Source organism: Gymnoscopelus microlampas, assembly GCF_963454915.1.
Source record: "Gymnoscopelus microlampas genome assembly, chromosome: 24".
NCBI lineage: Eukaryota > Metazoa > Chordata > Actinopteri > Myctophiformes > Myctophidae > Gymnoscopelus > Gymnoscopelus microlampas.
The window spans coordinates 36,654,363-36,672,022 of record NC_139961.1 but is presented as its reverse complement, the minus strand read 5'-3'; the positions used below and the strand labels follow the sequence as shown (position 1 = coordinate 36,672,022).

General features: G+C 41.0%; 1 pseudogene across 1 annotated transcript; it reads left to right on the top strand.

Annotated features, from left to right (window-relative positions):
• The first annotated feature begins 11,877 nt into the window (after nt 1-11,877).
• On the top strand, nt 11,878-13,635 carry LOC311040681 (alpha-soluble NSF attachment protein-like; annotated as a pseudogene). The gene is made up of 3 exons: nt 11,878-11,910; nt 12,512-13,270; nt 13,629-13,635. The product of its transcript is annotated as an alpha-soluble NSF attachment protein-like (transcript).
• Nucleotides 13,636-17,660: the final 4,025 nt, after the last annotated feature.

The following is a 17,660-nucleotide window of genomic DNA, read 5'->3' as shown; positions in this document are numbered from 1 at the left end:
CATGTAAACTGGGGGTCCTCTTGAAATTAAAATGGTTGAGAATCACTGGTAGCTGGCAGTGAAAAATCTTCTCTTATGGGGGTCCCTGGCATATGTTTTTGAAATGGGGGTCCGCGGGCTAATAAGTGTCAATTTTGGGGTCCTTGAGATGAAAAAGTTTGAGAACCACTGCAATAGAAAACAGTCAACAGTCTTTATCTTTCTAAGTATTTTGCTGCTGCAAATTCCATATTTTGAATTGGAACAATAATTATCCTTACAGGAACAACATCAATCTGAACTGCACACACTGGCTGCAGCCTCTCAAAAAACTGTATTGTATATACATAACAAACAATAAAGTAAACATTTCTTAATCTTTTCAACATATCTTACACCAGTCAATAAATAATTTGCCAAAGTGCAAAACTGTAAACAAGTCAAACAAATAAATACAAAATAAAGCAGCAGTCTCTCTGACTTTTTAAACTTTCAAATGTAAATAAAATATAAAATAAAGCAGCAGTCTCTCTGACTTTTTAAACTTTGTTTTGGGTCTGAGGGGCGATCAGTTTCATCCTCTGGTGTTTCGGTCTGCGTAACATTCTTGTGCATTGTTTCGATATTCGATATTGTTTCGATATTCGATATATTTATAAGTATTGTTCTGCCCACGCAAAGTTTACAACGGACATTAATATTCTTGGGATCTTTGACACCCACATATTCAAAATAATGTCGATATTTCCAGCCATGGAAAGTGTAAACACCATCCGCCGCCATGCTGTCAGTGTTTGTGTTGGTGTGTAGTGTGTTTCTTAGGCTGCGTGCTAAAAAGAACTGATCTGCAAGCTATATAGCATCTCTGTTGACGTAGGTTGATAGCTTGTAGATCTACTCTATTTTTGCATGCTGCTACAGCTTGCCGCTAGGAGAGACGGAGAGAGTACATATTAAATGAATGAATGAGAAAAAAAAAATGACGCTCGTCATCAGTAACGAGTAACAAGGCCTTTTTTGACCGAGTAATATGGTATTATATTACTGTTTAGGCAGACTAATACCTTACTTTACTTGTTACTGGGGAAAGTAATAATATTACAGTAATATATTATTTTTAATGTCAGCAAGTACATCCAACTTGAGAGTGTACAAAAAAATGGAATGGCATATGGAAACCTTTAATTTTCAGTCTAAAAAAACACACCACTGTGAACATAGGTAAACAAACGACTCTCAAGTTTGAGTGAATGAATGAGAGAGTTATGCGTTATTCTGCATTTAATATAGTGTAGTGATTATGGTGTGAAGAGTGAAGAGTTGAAGAATTAACGCTAATGAATTTGTTTATGTTCTTTTGTGTTTGATCATACATGTGCTGTGTCTCTCTCTCTCTCAGAATATCAAAGGAACATACACTGTTGTGAATTAATGCATGATCAATAACATGTAAACACTTTATAGAAACTTTATATGAAGGCCGCTGGAAAGTAGGTAGAGCGGAGGGCCCTACATTTTCTCCCTCTCTCTGTCTCTCATCCCTGCTGAAATGATATATCTGCACCTTCACACCATAAGAGATAACCAAGGTGCAAGTTCAGAGGTTCTGTGAAATGGGGAGACGTTAAACACCCTTGAATAAAGTGACAGGAGATTTACAATTTGTAAGATCAAATCATTTATTATCCTTAAACTAAGTTTACAATTATTTCTGAGCCTATGAAACTATTAGAATGAATTATCAAACAAACAGTAAAGATACAATACCAATCAAATAACAGCGCGCTGGATACAAAAATCTCTCCCTCATCACAGAGTAATGATGCTCCAGACAGGGCGATATTTCTGCACTAAAGCATCCTTTCCCTATCCCAGCGTTACATCATAAAAACATTATCAAAAAGATCTTGATGTTGACTTCAGAGGACGAGGCTTCCTGCTGTTCTCACGCTGACTCCACACCATCGCCGTCACAGGCCTCTCCACTCCTCACCTCCCTTCGATGGTCCTACACTCCCTTCCTTTTGATTGCGATAAGCGTCTATGAACCCATTATAATTTAGCCAAAGTATATGGCATTTTTAATTTTCTATTTCCTGGCTGGGAACTAACACTCACTTCTGCTGTGTAATTTTATGTCATTTTGATATCCATATTAAAGCTTTTAGTATATTACCATAAGAGTATTACAACAAAGAATATACAATTGTTATGACCTAATATTACTTTTGAGGCATCCCTAGTGCCTGTCTTTTCAGTGAAACATTCCTCTGAAAAGGGAGTGAATGAGAGAGGGAAAGACAGGGCCTCTCTCACTATGATCTCCTCTCCTCCTTGGCAAACACACTTTCTTTGAATAAGGTTATAATGACATAGTTAAACTAAACCTTAACACTTTTAGTCATACTAATGATTGAAATATACGGTATATATACAGTACACAGTATAATAGTCTATATACCACTGTGTGGCTTCAGTGACTGAACTTAAAGCAGTTATATGTTTAAACAGCAGGATATAAACAGGAGCTTTTTACTCTTCTAAATTCCTCCATTTATGCAGTTTTCTACAGACACATTCCTTAAACTTCTAGACTTGAAATCTAATTTTCCTAACAGTCCCCCTTTTACACCTTCCCTTTGGAAGGTGTAATCTAAAAAGGGAAATTAGAAGGACCTCGTCCACCTAGATTTACAGTGTTATGTCACAAGTTGCAAATGGGTCGTCATGTGTGTCTGGGCTAGGATAAATGTCATGCACGTCATTATGGGTCTGTATATGTACTGTCCGTCATGTGGTATGAGGCTTCTCAAGTCTCTAGGCAACCCTCTAAGGTTGGCTGGATCAAAGTCAGAGTCATAGGTCGATACCTTAGTCAGAGCAAGTTGTCGGGCAGTGGAGTCATGTGAGGGGATGCTAGCTAGTGAGTGGTTTACACAACAGTGGATACGAATGGGAAGTATCCCACTGGCCACCCAAACCATCCAGGAAGAGCCCCATGAGGAGAACCAACCCCAGGGGTCGTAGCCTTCTGGTGGTGGGGTCAATGAGTCAAGAACGGCCTTGGAGTGAGCTAATAGAGAGGTTACGTTAGTAGACACATCTGGAATTAAAAAGTGGTTAAGCAACACCGTACACATTCCCCCCTGCTTTTACAGTAAGCAGGTCAAAGGTCTGTTGGTACTGCAATGAAAAAAAATTGTAATTAAAGCACACATACTCCCATGCCACTGCGAACAGCCAGAACCCCAAAAGACCCAAACTGCCCCAGTGTCCCCCTTTGCTGACTGGCTGGGGAAGAAAAAGATAGACAGACAGACAGACAGACAGACAGACAGACAGACAGACAGACAGACAGACAAAACCTCCTGTAGGCCGACCTGGTAAATAAATCAAGCATTTCATAAAGCAAATACATCAAACACAGAATATTGCTGGGCTTCTGGGTAGGTCTCCTGTCCGTTTCCTGTGTCTGTTAAAAATAGAGGCCCTCAATGCAATTAGGTTCCGTAAACTTTGTAATACATTTTCTACACATTTTTATTATTCAGGGGCGTCCCCCTTTTAGACCTGAAAATCGCTGGTTTGTGACTTTTTCGATCTGTGGTTAGTTCAACTGGGGAATGATCAGTCACTTAAGTTAACAGATGACTGTACAACAGTTAATACAATCGCAATGCTCCCCCCCACCTTTGAATTACTGACACTATTGTAATATTGTTTTGGGCTGCTACACCTCCATCATATCTGACTAAATTATTTTTAGCCTGTATTCACTCTCAACTAAACATACGCTGCGCCATCTGCCACTTGTTAACAACATTCCTCGTTCTTATTTTTTATTATTATTATATATACTAGACCATACCCGGTCGACGCATATCCGTGGGGGGATATGCACACATGATCTGGCAACCCCGGAGGCGACATTGTTTGACACATAAACGCTAATAAGAAGCTGAGATTTGATGAAATTGAAAAACGAGCTTCACAGTTAAGTTCAGATGGTAATGGTCAATGACTGTGGGCAAAATCAGAGCAATTGGTCCAGCCAGTGAGGAGAACCGGGTTGTGACACCACTAAAGACAGACAGAGGTTACTAGAATTATAGTAGGATATATATATTTTAGAATGATATCATACTCAAATAGTTATGAGCCCACTGCACCTCTTTTTTTTAACTATTCATTATCGCTAATAAGGTACATGTTTTCAAACCTACTTTTTATATTCAAATTTAAAAATGTAAACAACCCAATCCTTATACTTATTATACATTTTATTTCATTACTTCTGATATTCCCTCCTACCCTACAAGGCCATTTTATAGGATTTTAATTCCACTTTTTGTCATATTTCTAAACCTCACATTCCGCACTTACTTATTGAACTTACTAGATGCCATTTAAGTCTTCAAACTCCTTTCCAACATTTAAGAAATATTTAAACACGTCTAATCTATTCCATACTATACTCCGTTGATTTAGTACTCTTTTAATTCTGAACTTTTAATAGAAATACACTAAACTAAACTACTCTGTCTGTTCATAACCTCCACTTGACCTCCCATCTAGCTGACTCACTTGACCTCCCATCTAGCTGACTCATTGTGCACTAAACCCTGAGCGTACATGCACACTTCCTTTTACTTTTTTAACTACTACCTCACTTGTAATCTTTGGTCAGGGTGCCAGTCAGTGTATAGTTGTGTACAGTGTGAGTTTTCTCTGTACAACAATGTATCTGCTAATGGTCATATTCTACAGTGTGGTTGCAGGAGAGTTTTTCCATTCTGTTCTGTGGACTTTAATGTTAAAAACATAATACATCAGTAGGCTACTTGTCTCTCTCCCCCTTAAAAAACAAAAAAAATGTGTTTTTTCTTGTTTTTTTCTAAACATACAACTAAAGGTGCACTCTGCCCTACTTTGGCCATTCAATAATTTAATTACCAACTTGCCAGAGGAAAATTTGCTTTCACATGCTTGGGCCAGAGAGCCTGGTTTGACATCTTCCAGTGGCTCGGTAAATGGTCACATGGCAGCACTCCTCCTCCTGCCAGAAGACAAATGTACACATGTAAACAGTTTATGTTTTCCAGAGCACCCCCAAATGCCCAGTCGATACAGTTCCTTCTCCTGCACGTGTCGCATGTGCATTGTTTATATCCCAGGTCGCATAGACTGACCCCTTCCCGCCTGTAATATCACGTCCAAGAGCTGCAGACAGTGTCACTTCATGTGAAAAGGCAAATTGTCCAGACCATAAACCTCGTGGACCCCTCGGATGTGAACGCAATTATCCTCAGCATTCGGGTTATTTACTTTGAAAAATGGCAGTTATTATAGTGGGGCAGTTTAGCAGTTATAACGTTATTAACATTTATTCCCCAAAAAGTTTTGCTTCATGTGTGTGACATGCTGTTGTCGTGCGTATGGTTTCGTATGTGTACTGCCACTTAAGCAACTGTGTGTTGTGTGTGTCCGTGCGTGCATGCACTCTGACCTCTCTCCTACTCTGTCATACTCTCTTCTAATCACTTTTCTCTGCCTTCTATGCTGGTCCTGCTTAACCCTGTAACCTTCCTCCCCCTGCCTTAACACCCCTATAACTGGTCTGTTCCATTCTGCCTCATCTAAAAATTTTGCTGGCTCTGACCACCGTGTGTTTGCTCCCTTCTGGGTTGTATGCAATCACGGTCGAAGTGCCCCATACCATTGCAGTTAAAACATCTGACTTGGGACATGTCACGGGGACCCCTATAACCTCTTCTATAGTCCCCCTGCTGATAAGTGTTATTCCGCTGTTGTACCCAATTTTGTTGCATTTCCAACATTTGTTGCATTTGCTCAAATGAAAACATGTGTGTGGACTGTACCGGCTGTCCGGAGGTGGGTGTGGGTGCCACCGGCATCACAGGCTGTGTAGGCACTACGTTAAGAGCAGGCACATTCTTTTTGGCATTCTTTTTGGTCGTACTAAGCTGCTGTTCTACTTGTTGTATTTGTAATCTGAGAAGCCTTTTCTTCAGCTCAGCAATTTCCGCCATGTCACCTTTTTCTTTTAGGAATCTAACACAGCAGGGGACTATGGTACTGCTATTACTTCTGTACAAACAGCGTTTGACCACTCCCTAGTGAATGGCACAGTATTTCTTATACAACTGGTCTTCCGCAGTAATCTGTAACAAAACGGCTGGATGTGGCACTTATGATTCTCACTGAAAATGCCAATGTTTATGAACCCCCACGTTACAATCTATATAAGATAAAACATGAGACTATTCAGTTAAACACATTATAGCAGTGATTTATTACTGGGGAGTTTTCTGCCTGTGTGTGTGTGGGCGGCACCAGTACCCAAATCCTGTACTCTCTTCTCCCTTTTGTGAACCTCCAAATGGCAGTGCGAGGATTAAAGTGATATACTACTGGGGCTTAACTGTGAGTCTACATGCGTGTGCGTATATGTCAGTAGTGAACAAAAAGTATAATTATCACAATGAAGAGGTGTACTACAGCCAACCTAGAGCATAAACTTTAGAAGTACAAACAGGCTTGGCCTCAAAATGTTTTAAAAGTACCACAAACAAAAGTACTGAATGTGTGGAAACCACAGATCAAAGCAGTATGTCGTTAATCTTCAATGACAAGCCAACCAGCCGCACAGAGAAAGCAGCGGCCGTGCACGTTTTAGTGTTTATTCTACAAATCGCTATAAGTGGCCAAAATACATAAAACACACACAGTTCCTAGCGCCCAAAACCGTACTATGTAGGAAAATTATTTAGGGGTTTCCAAAAAAACGTCTTCACACTTTTTGCTTTTGTTGTCCTACACACTTCTTTCCTTTTTTCTTTTTCCTCCCAACTTTCTAATTTTTATTGTAAAAGTCTCTAGGAGCAGCCAGAATGCACAAATAGCACACACTTCTTAGCGCAATGAACTGTAGTATGTTATACAATGATTTAACAGTGAACTAGAAAGAGATAGACAGAAGAGATGCGACAATTGATTGATTGTCGCGAGTACACACCACCCAGCTTTTCCCCAATACAAACTCACATAGCGCGGCGCGCTATGTGAGGAATCCACCCACACAATAAATGTCAAGACTATATCTGTTATATTTCGGCAGTTTATCTCGGCAGCTATACTGTAAACTGATTTATGTCGGCAGTTATAATACTGTAATATCGCGGCAGGTATCTGTTATATTTCGGCAGTTTATCTCGGCAGCTATACTGTAAACTGATTTATGTCGGCAGTTATAATACTGTAATATCGCGGCAGGTATCTGTTATATTTCGGCAGTTTATCTCGGCAGCTATACTGTAAACTGATTTATGTCGGCAGTTGTCGGTTTAACCGCACTTTGTGTGACAACAAGATACTGGATCACTGTAAATGCTGCACTAGTGCGTTAAAATAACTGAGTTTACCTGGTAAATGTCTCTTCCCATAAATAACAGTCTTCCCTCAAACTCCCCAAGTCCGATTTTGCACAGTTAAAACACACAGCTTAATGACAATTCATTCACACCGCTAAATTTGGTTATACATCAATGTCCTACAATCGCTAAATTTATCTCCAATGCTTTGGGATTACGACAATTGCTTATCTCAGTCAAACAAACTCAGGTTAGAGTGATCAATCACTGAATTCGACGAAGCAGGTTTCAGCAAACCTTATAACTTAAACCTCCGGAGGCAAGTTTGTCCGACCAGAAAGCAACGTCGCGACCGACAGCTGAAATGATGTTCAGGCGGTCAACCTGCCAAGGATGCCGTCCCCCCAACAGAACGGGCCGTGGGGGTCACCAATTGAAATGATATATCTGCACCTTCACACCATAAGAGATAACCAAGGTGCAAGTTCAGAGGTTCTGTGAAATGGGGAGACGTTAAACACCCTTGAATAAAGTGACAGGAGATTTACAATTTGTAAGATCAAATCATTTATTATCCTTAAACTAAGTTTACAATTATTTCTGAGCCTATGAAACTATTAGAATGAATTATCAAACAAACAGTAAAGATACAATACCAATCAAATAACAGCGCGCTGGATACAAAAATCTCTCCCTCATCACAGAGTAATGATGCTCCAGACAGGGCGATATTTCTGCACTAAAGCATCCTTTCCCTATCCCAGCGTTACATCATAAAAACATTATCAAAAAGATCTTGATGTTGACTTCAGAGGACGAGGCTTCCTGCTGTTCTCACGCTGACTCCACACCATCGCCGTCACAGGCCTCTCCACTCCTCACCTCCCTTCGATGGTCCTACACTCCCTTCCTTTTGATTGCGATAAGCGTCTATGAACCCATTATAATTTAGCCAAAGTATATGGCATTTTTAATTTTCTATTTCCTGGCTGGGAACTAACACTCACTTCTGCTGTGTAATTTTATGTCATTTTGATATCCATATTAAAGCTTTTAGTATATTACCATAAGAGTATTACAACAAAGAATATACAATTGTTATGACCTAATATTACTTTTGAGGCATCCCTAGTGCCTGTCTTTTCAGTGAAACATTCCTCTGAAAAGGGAGTGAATGAGAGAGGGAAAGACAGGGCCTCTCTCACTATGATCTCCTCTCCTCCTTGGCAAACACACTTTCTTTGAATAAGGTTATAATGACATAGTTAAACTAAACCTTAACACTTTTAGTCATACTAATGATTGAAATATATGGTATATATACAGTACACAGTATAATAGTCTATATACCACTGTGTGGCTTCAGTGACTGAACTTAAAGCAGTTATATGTTTAAACAGCAGGATATAAACAGGAGCTTTTTACTCTTCTAAATTCCTCCATTTATGCAGTTTTCTACAGACACATTCCTTAAACTTCTAGACTTGAAATCTAATTTTCCTAACACTGCTCCACTAAATAGGGACATTCCTAAGCTGGTAGTGGACAGAGGAGGAAGGGGGGGCCAGAGGTGCAATAAGCGCCAGTCTTCCAACCTGTTAGTTGATCTAATGACTGACCTTTTAGGTTGTTATAAAGTCTCTGACTTTGACCATTAGACTTGCAGGGCTTCTTGGGGCTGGTCATGACCAGACCTATCTTCTACTACCCAGGCTGTGCTGTGAATCCTTTTATGTCTGCTAATAAACTCAAAGCTAAACGATGAAGTCGTGGTTCGGTCTTCTCTCTCTGCACGCACTCCACAATCTCATAACAACACATACCAAAGGGTGTGTGTGTGTGTGTGTGTGTGTGTGTGTGTGTGTGTGTGTGTGTGTGTGTGTGTGTGTGTGTGTGTGTGTGTGTGTGTGTCTGAACAGCAGCATCTGTATTCGTACTGTACCTCCCTGTGTTCCATGTGTGTGTGTGTGTGTGTGTGTGTGTGTGTGTGTGTGTGTGTGTGTGTGTGTGTGTGTGTGTGTGTGTGTGTGTGTGTGTGTGTGTGTGTGGGTAGACAACATGAGTTGTGTGTTTGAATGATAAAGGTCAAATTATTTTACCAAATGTGCATGAACTCCCATCAGAAGGCTCATGTTGTCTTTCCTGTATGTTATCTTTTTAATTGATTTACCCACCTTCGGAGAGGCCCTGTCCCACACTCCCACACACACACACACACACACACACACACACACACACACACACACACACACACACACACACACACACACACACACACACACACACACACACACACACACAGGCGACAACTCAATTCAAGTGGAAGAGAAGACTTTAGGCCTATAGGCCTATAAATTGTGCCTATAAATTGTGCTTTAAACTATAACATTAGTTAAAAAAAACTATATAAAGTTACATATCATGTTTTTAAATATCATAACGTTACAAAACGATACACCGTGTTGTTCTTTTTACTGTTTGTTAAGTAAGCCTGTCATAGCCATAACTGCATATTTTTGAAGCTGCAGTACATATTTCTGTAAGAGAAGCACTTCTCTCTGTAACTTTGCATTTTCGATCAGTATTAGATTCTTCTCTTTCTCCAATTCCAGTACATCAAAATGATAATCATGTGTGTACTTTTACTGCCTCATAATTGGCTCTTTGAGCAAGAGGCTAAAAAAGTGTAAAAGTTCACACAGCACAACTTATCTTTTTTTTTGGCTTCTCTGTGATTCATTACTTTTAAGGCCTAATAAAAAAGGCCATAGTCGTCCATCACAGCATCAATGTTCCATGCTTCTCACGACATGTGTGTGTGTGTGTGTGTGTGTGTGTGTGTGTGTGTGTGTGAGTGTGTGTGTGTGTGTGTGTGTGTGTGTGTGTGTGTGTGTGTGTGTGTGTGTGTGTGTGTGTGTGTGTGTGTGTGTGTGTAGGTAGACAACATGAGTTGTGTGTTTGAATGGTAAAGGTCAAATTATTTTACCAAATGTGCATGAACTCCCATCAGAAGGCTCATGTTGTCTTTCCTGTATATTATCTTTTTAATTGATTTAGCCACCATGGGAGAGGCAAGGTAGACAACATGAGTTGTGTGTTTGAATGGCAAAGGTCAAATTATTTTACCAAATGCATTAACTCCCATCAGAGGGCCCATGTTGGTTCATGATTAGTAAGTAGCTCTGCGGGTGCGTGAACTTCACCTGGGGAAGATACATTCCTGTTGATTTTACGCACAAAGGCCATGAGCATGCAACGGTCATAGACCAGGGTCTTGATTGAGATCTCCCCTAGTGAGATAAGCTCATTCATGAGAGTTAGGTCAGCACGAACCTCCAAGTATAAGTCCATCTGAAGCCTGTTTGAGTACCACTCTGGAGCGTGCATATCGAGCCTTGAGCGGATAGCCTGTAGCAATACATTGGCAGCTTTAACAGGCTTTGTAAGGTTGCAACCGCTGGGGACTTTTGTTAGAAGAGCCTTGATCTCACTTAAGTCCAAGAGGCACGATTCCGATATGGTCTTTGGCACCATCAGTTGAATTCTTTCTTCCATTCGGGCCCCGTAGGCCAAGGCCTCTGACCAGGGCTCTGGTCCCTCTGCACCAGGTCTGCTACTTGTCAGCGTCAAAAACTCAATCAGGGGGAGATCGCAACGCACCTTCGCGTTCAGATCTCGCCACACCTGCATGTAACGAAAGTACAGAATCTCATATGACCTTATGAAGTGCCTCAAGGCTTCGGAGTCTGAAAAATGACACTTGAGTGCTTCTGTCACAGAGAGCACGTCCTGTTCCGATGAGGGTTCTGCACTGCAAGCGACATTCGCCAGTGTGCTTGTGGATATGGCCAGAATTTCACTTACAAAATCTTTACGTCCCAGTGCGGCCTCCACAATGTGCTTAAGGTGCTTGTTGCCACCGTGGTCTGTCTTCAGCGAAGGGAATCGCTCCAGGACTGATCTGAAGCCTAAAATAAATTCTTGCAATGCGTGGGCATAGCGGAATAATGTTCGATCGTATTGGTCCACAGCAGCGTTGAACTGGGCTGCATGTTTGTCACACTCTGGGCATATTTTTCCCCCGAGTATGGGAGGGTTTTGCACTGCTGCTTGCTCATCATTTCTCTCATAACACCAGCGGACAACCCTATGGCGTAGGTGGTAAGAGTGGTTCGTCGAGTTTTCGGCCAAGGCTGGTTCTTCCGACATCTCGTCATCTTCCGACATCTCGTCTTCACTCTGGGAAACATCCAACTCAACGTTTTCGCTTGAGATACTATTATTCTCTTCCAAGTACGAGCACATACTGTTCACTGTTGAGGAAGACAATACTAGATCAGCATAATTCATCGTATCCCCCCCCAGAGATCCATTATTGGGCTCCACAGAACTAAAGATGTTACTGTACACTTGACTGAGCATATCAAATACTAATTCTCCATTATTCTGAAAAAGCAAAACATTATCAGATCTCTGTCCAGAATCTTCACTCCAGAAAGAAAATGCCATGGCAGAGCCAACTTGGCTATCGAAGCCCGATGTGGCCATACAGCTAATTAATACGCTTCCGCTGGATCCATGCAACTATGGATTTGCACACATTTTCACGATTTAAAAAAAAATAGCAGATCTGCAAGCTATGAGCTTTTTTTTTTAAATGTTGGGAAACATTTTGCCAACATTTACACATGACACAGATGCTTTCCAGGTCTTAGAATAGAGTTAAATCAAAATATTTGCACACATTTTCACGATTTTTCAAAAAAATAGCAGATCCACAAGCTTACAGCATGTAGATCTTGTAGTTAGATTGTTGTCTTGCTCTTTTTTTGTGTAAATCCTCAATATTCTGATATTCTCTACAAGCTCATAGCACGGCACCGAGTGCCGCGCTACGAGCTTGTAGATCTGCTATTTTTGAAAAATCATGAAAATATGAAAATATGGGGTTTCCACCCCTGACTGAGAGGTGGGGGCTTACACACACACACACACACACACACACACACACACACACACACACACACACACACACACACACACACACACACACACACACACACACACACACACACACACTGTGCTCCCGTTTTCATCACAGTATTAACTTGACAGTTGCTTCTCTCAAACATGTTCTGCAGCTCATTTACAAGGAGGCCTGTGACGTATGCAAGTGCAGCAAATATGTACAAGAAGGAAAAAAAAGGGAATGCCTTTTTGCAAGCTGCCTTTCATCACCTACAAATGCAGAGAAAACATGCTGCAGCAACTAACTTTGTAGATGCTGCATATGTCTTCAAAGAAACAGATCCAAAAAAGGGGATAACCTGTTTGACCCAAGCTATTGAAGCCTACACTGACATGGGGTGGTTCACCAACGCAGCCATAATTCACATCTCCATTGCTGCAATATATGAGACCAAGCTGGTTGAAGTTGATAAGGCTATTGGTCATTATGAACAGGCAGCAGACTATTACAAGAGAGAAGGTTACACCCGCAGTGCAAACAAGTGCCTAGTCAAAGTTGCAACCTATGCAGCTCAGCTGGAGCAGTACCCAAAAGCCATTGAGATGTATGAACATCTTGGAACCCATGCAATGAAAAGTACACTGCCTTATTACATGGCAAAAGATCACTTCTTCAAAGCAGCGCTCTGTCACTTCTGTGTACATATGCTGAATGCAAAACTTGCGGTACAGAAGTATGAAGAAATGTTTCCAGCCTTTTCACGTTCTCGAGAATGCAAGCTGTTGAAGAAACTTCTATATGCCTTTGAGGAACGAAATGTTGACATGTATACCGATTCGGTGAAGGAATTTGACGATATCTCCAAACTGGACAATTGTCTCTCTGCCATGCTACTAAAAATTAAGAGAACCATACAGAATGACACAGACCTGTTGACACAGACCTGCTTTGACCCCCACAGGGGCTTCAAGAGGGGGGGAGAGGGAGAGAGAGAGAGAGGGGGAGAGAGAGAGGGAGAGAGAGAGAGAGAGGGAGGGAGTTTTTATTAACTCAACTTATCATGACCAGATTATTTTTTATGTCTTCTGACTTGCCTGTAGCTCTCCTGTGACCACTGTAAAACAAGTCACTTTGTTCTGGTCAAAACCTGCTTGGTAATTTGCACGTGTGACTGCCATTGTTTCCCTTACTGTTTTTCAATGAGCTTTCTGTTCTGAAATGCTGCCCTTGTTAATGTATCTCTTGTCCAATGCACCCCTTTGTGTCCCTTTGTGTCCAATGCACCCCAGTGTGTAATTCAACTACCTGGAGGAACCGTAATTCAACTACCTGGAGGAACCCTGAAAACTGCCTGATCCACCAGACAGTACTCAATAGTTCTATGTTCAAAAACTGTTTGAGCTCCGGGAAAGGGGTACAACTCATACACACAGTTGTGGGTCCTCGTCCTATCTGAAGGAAATTCAGATGAAATGTTAGCTGCAGTATAAACCTAGGCAACTTCCTCCCGTCTGTAACTATTCTCCTAACCAAGGAGGCCATGAGAGGTTTCAGAAACCTTTAGAGGATTTTTCCTTTGCCTCGAGCAGATATGATGGAAGGTCAGGTTGCAACGAAAGAGTATGAACTATGCTTGCTAGCTTGAAAATGGCTTTTATGACCTGTGAGTGTGTATGTTTGTTTGTTGAAAATAAGTTAAAATAAAAAATATACAAAACCCCTATTTTCAAGACAGCCTAGACAAAAAACCTATGAGAGTTACAGTGCAGCTGCTATATTTAAAGTCAAAGTACTCAAAGTATCACAGAAACAGAGAGGTACTTAGAAAGTACCCAAAGTAATGAGTACAAAAAGTAATCCATACTAGAGTAGTTGAGGTACTTGAACATTGAAATAGGCACACCTGATTGGTTAGCAGCTACACAGCAGTGTTTTGTTAAGTTTATGGCCCACAAGAGACACAGGGAGCCTCATATTTCCCCAGTGCGGAATGCACACATATCAATGGGGGAAGGTTAAGACACACACACACCCCCCCACACACACACACCCCCCCACACCCCCCCACACACACACACACACACACACACACACACACACACACACACACACACACAAAAGCAGCCTCAGATTTGGTGAAGGATCCAAGCAACTCACTCAAACAGGCTTCAGATGACTAGGGGAGATCTCAATCAAGACCCTGGTCTATGACCGTTGCATGCTCATGGCCTTTGTGCGTAAAATCAACAGGAATGTATCTTCCCCAGGTGTTGAAGCTAGCTAGCTCAGAGAGCCTATGAAAAATTTTGTACAGGCACTTATCACATAAGGGAGAGGTATTGGGATATATGGCATGAAGCCTTGACTTTGAATAGTGTAGTCTGTGCACAACTTTGAACTGAACCAGGGTGTGTCTGGCATTTATAGAACTGGAATGAATTTCACCCAAAATTGACTCCCAAAGATCTTCCGAAATTGTAATATCCAAATCCCTCTCCCAGTCGCACCTAGATTTATCACTGGAAACAACATCAGAAGCCTGTAGAATGTCATAGAAAGAGGAAACTGAACCCATAAAACCAGGTGTAAGCTGAAGAATACTGTCTAGTATATTGTGCCAACTCAGGCAACAAGTGTTTGGAGTTTCCAGAACTTCCTACAGTAAAACATCACAAATTACAGTCCAGACTTTGAAGGCCACGTGGATCAACTTCTGCAACTTCAATCAGCACTACCAAGGTGTGCTTCAACTGAGTTTACCAAATGAAATCGTTTGACCTACACTCACACTAGTTTGTCATAATACTTCTGGTATTCTGTCAGAATACCTCAAATCCAAATGAACTAATTTTGCCCTGAACTGAATTTGACCTGAAGACACATTTAGAGAGAGACACTTCACATTCAGAGAGAACAGACAGAGAGATACTGTAGACAGTCTCACGCTAGACGTTGCTGCCATCTGCTGATGAAAAGTACGAACAACAAATAGAACTATACAGAGAATAAATAGGCCATAAGTATTTGCTTGTCTTATTACAGATATGGGTTAGTTAGTATAGTGCAGAGGACTAGAATAACAATTATTCAATTATCGCTATATGATTTTAAGATCAGTTGTTTGTTGAAATATATACAACAACAACAACAGTATAAGTATAAAATTATTGGTATCAAAATGTACCAAAAGTAAAAGTACTACAATGTTTGAAAATAGTAGATCTACAAGCCCACAACATTGTGAGCTTGTAGATCGGCTATTTTCAAATAGCCTAGGTATAACATAGGGCTAAATTGGTTAATGTATGTCTTATAGTGTAATTTATATCTGCAAAGTAAATAGTAACAAAAGTTGAGCGATATGAGCTTGTAGATCTGCTATTTTCAAATAGCCATAGTATAAAATGTGGTTAAAGTGGTTAAAATGATTGTGACGCCATATTAACAGGTTTTGCTGGGGACCCCCTGGTACCCCCTCAAGGATCCCTGGGGGTCCCCGGATCCCACTTTGAGAACCAATGCTTTACACCACTGTATGAGCCATTGTACAATTGTGCTGAAAGTGTTGTGCTTCAACTCAGGCAACAAGTGTTTGGAGTTTCCAGAACTTCCTACAGTAAAACATCACAAATTACAGTCCAGACTTTGAAGGCCACGTGGATCAACTTCTGCAACTTCAATCAGCACTACCAAGGTGTGCTTCAACTGAGTTTACCAAATGAAATCGTTTGACCTACACTCACACTAGTTTGTCATAATACTTCTGGTATTCTGTCAGAATACCTCAAATCCAAATGAACTAATTTTGCCCTGAACTGAATTTGACCTGAAGACACATTTAGAGAGAGACAAATCACATTCAGAGAGAACAGACAGAGAGATACTGTAGACAGTCTCACGCTAGACGTTGCTGCCATCTGCTGATGAAAAGTACGAACAACAAATAGAACTATACAGAGAATAAATAGGCCATAAGTATTTGCTTGTCTTATTACAGATATGGGTTAGTTAGTATAGTGCAGAGAGAAAACATACTGCTTCCAGACAGAGAGAAAACAGAAAACTCCAAACACTCGTTGCCTCTTCACAGTAAACCAAAGTGTTGTAAACAAATGAGTAAACCTGTGTATTTTCATGTGTGTGTCTGTGTGTGTTCATCCAGTATGTTTCAGCCAAACATGTATACATGGGGGGAGAAAATCCCCTAAGAATGACAAGAACAATGAATAGATAAGTAAAACACTTGTTTTATTTTTTTTTATTACAATGAGAAAACAATTGTAATCCTGTCCTTAAAGGGAGATCCAACTAATTTTGGAAACATATGACTGTGGGAGCCACAGCACTCCTGGGTTCTGACAGAGATAAGAAGACAGAGATTTCCATGTGATGGTTGAAGAGGACCTAGACAAATGTTCTCCTCCCTCTGCTACCACCTGACTCAATCATGTCCTCCCCATCTCCTACCCCATGCCTCCGATCCTTATGCCTCCGATCCCAAAGGATTGCAGCCTCATGGAATGGGTCAAACTCCTCCGGATCTTCCTCTGGATGATCCCCCTCCGTAATGATTTCTAAGCCTCCTCCTCTCTTTTCCTCATATCCTTCTCCGTCTCCCTCCAAATGTAACAGTTCAGAGGCCATGGCCTCTTTCTTGCTGTTAACTTTCGGCAACAGCAATCCCTTTTCCATCAAGTCAATGTACTGGGTTTGAGTGGGAGATGATGACACTAAGTCCAGAATAGACTCAAAAACATTGTCCACCATAGAGTCCACGACTTGCTCTACCACAGATTTGGTAGATGCATTGGTCTCCTGAAAATTCTCAAAATCACTCATTGTGTCCTTTCAGTTGCAGGATAATCTTGACTAAGGTTATTGGTGGATTAAGGCTGGTAGTTGTCCTCTTATCTCTTTTATTTTCTTCTTCTTCTCTTTCTGAAGCTTACAAGCAAACTGTCTGTCTGAGGGTTAGGGGTTGTCTGGTTAGTCTCTTTTCTTCCTCCACTCCTTTTTTGACGTTTTATTTAAGTTTTTACAAGAAACAGCGCCCCAAGTGGTTTGCAACGATAATACAACTTCCTGTTCTTCTGATCCCATTTGCCCAGCTGAAACTCATTATCAAACCCTAGCAGCTGCAGGTGGTATTGCTGCTGATTACCAATGTAACTATGAATTACGTAAACAATAGGAATATATCTGTTATTTCCCCTCTGTAAACCCTGGTTAGGGTTAGGGTTAGGTATAGGGTTCGTTAACGTCGGAAAGGCGACATGTCGGAAAGGCGAAATGCACCCGTTTTCTGTGCCTCCCATCCGACG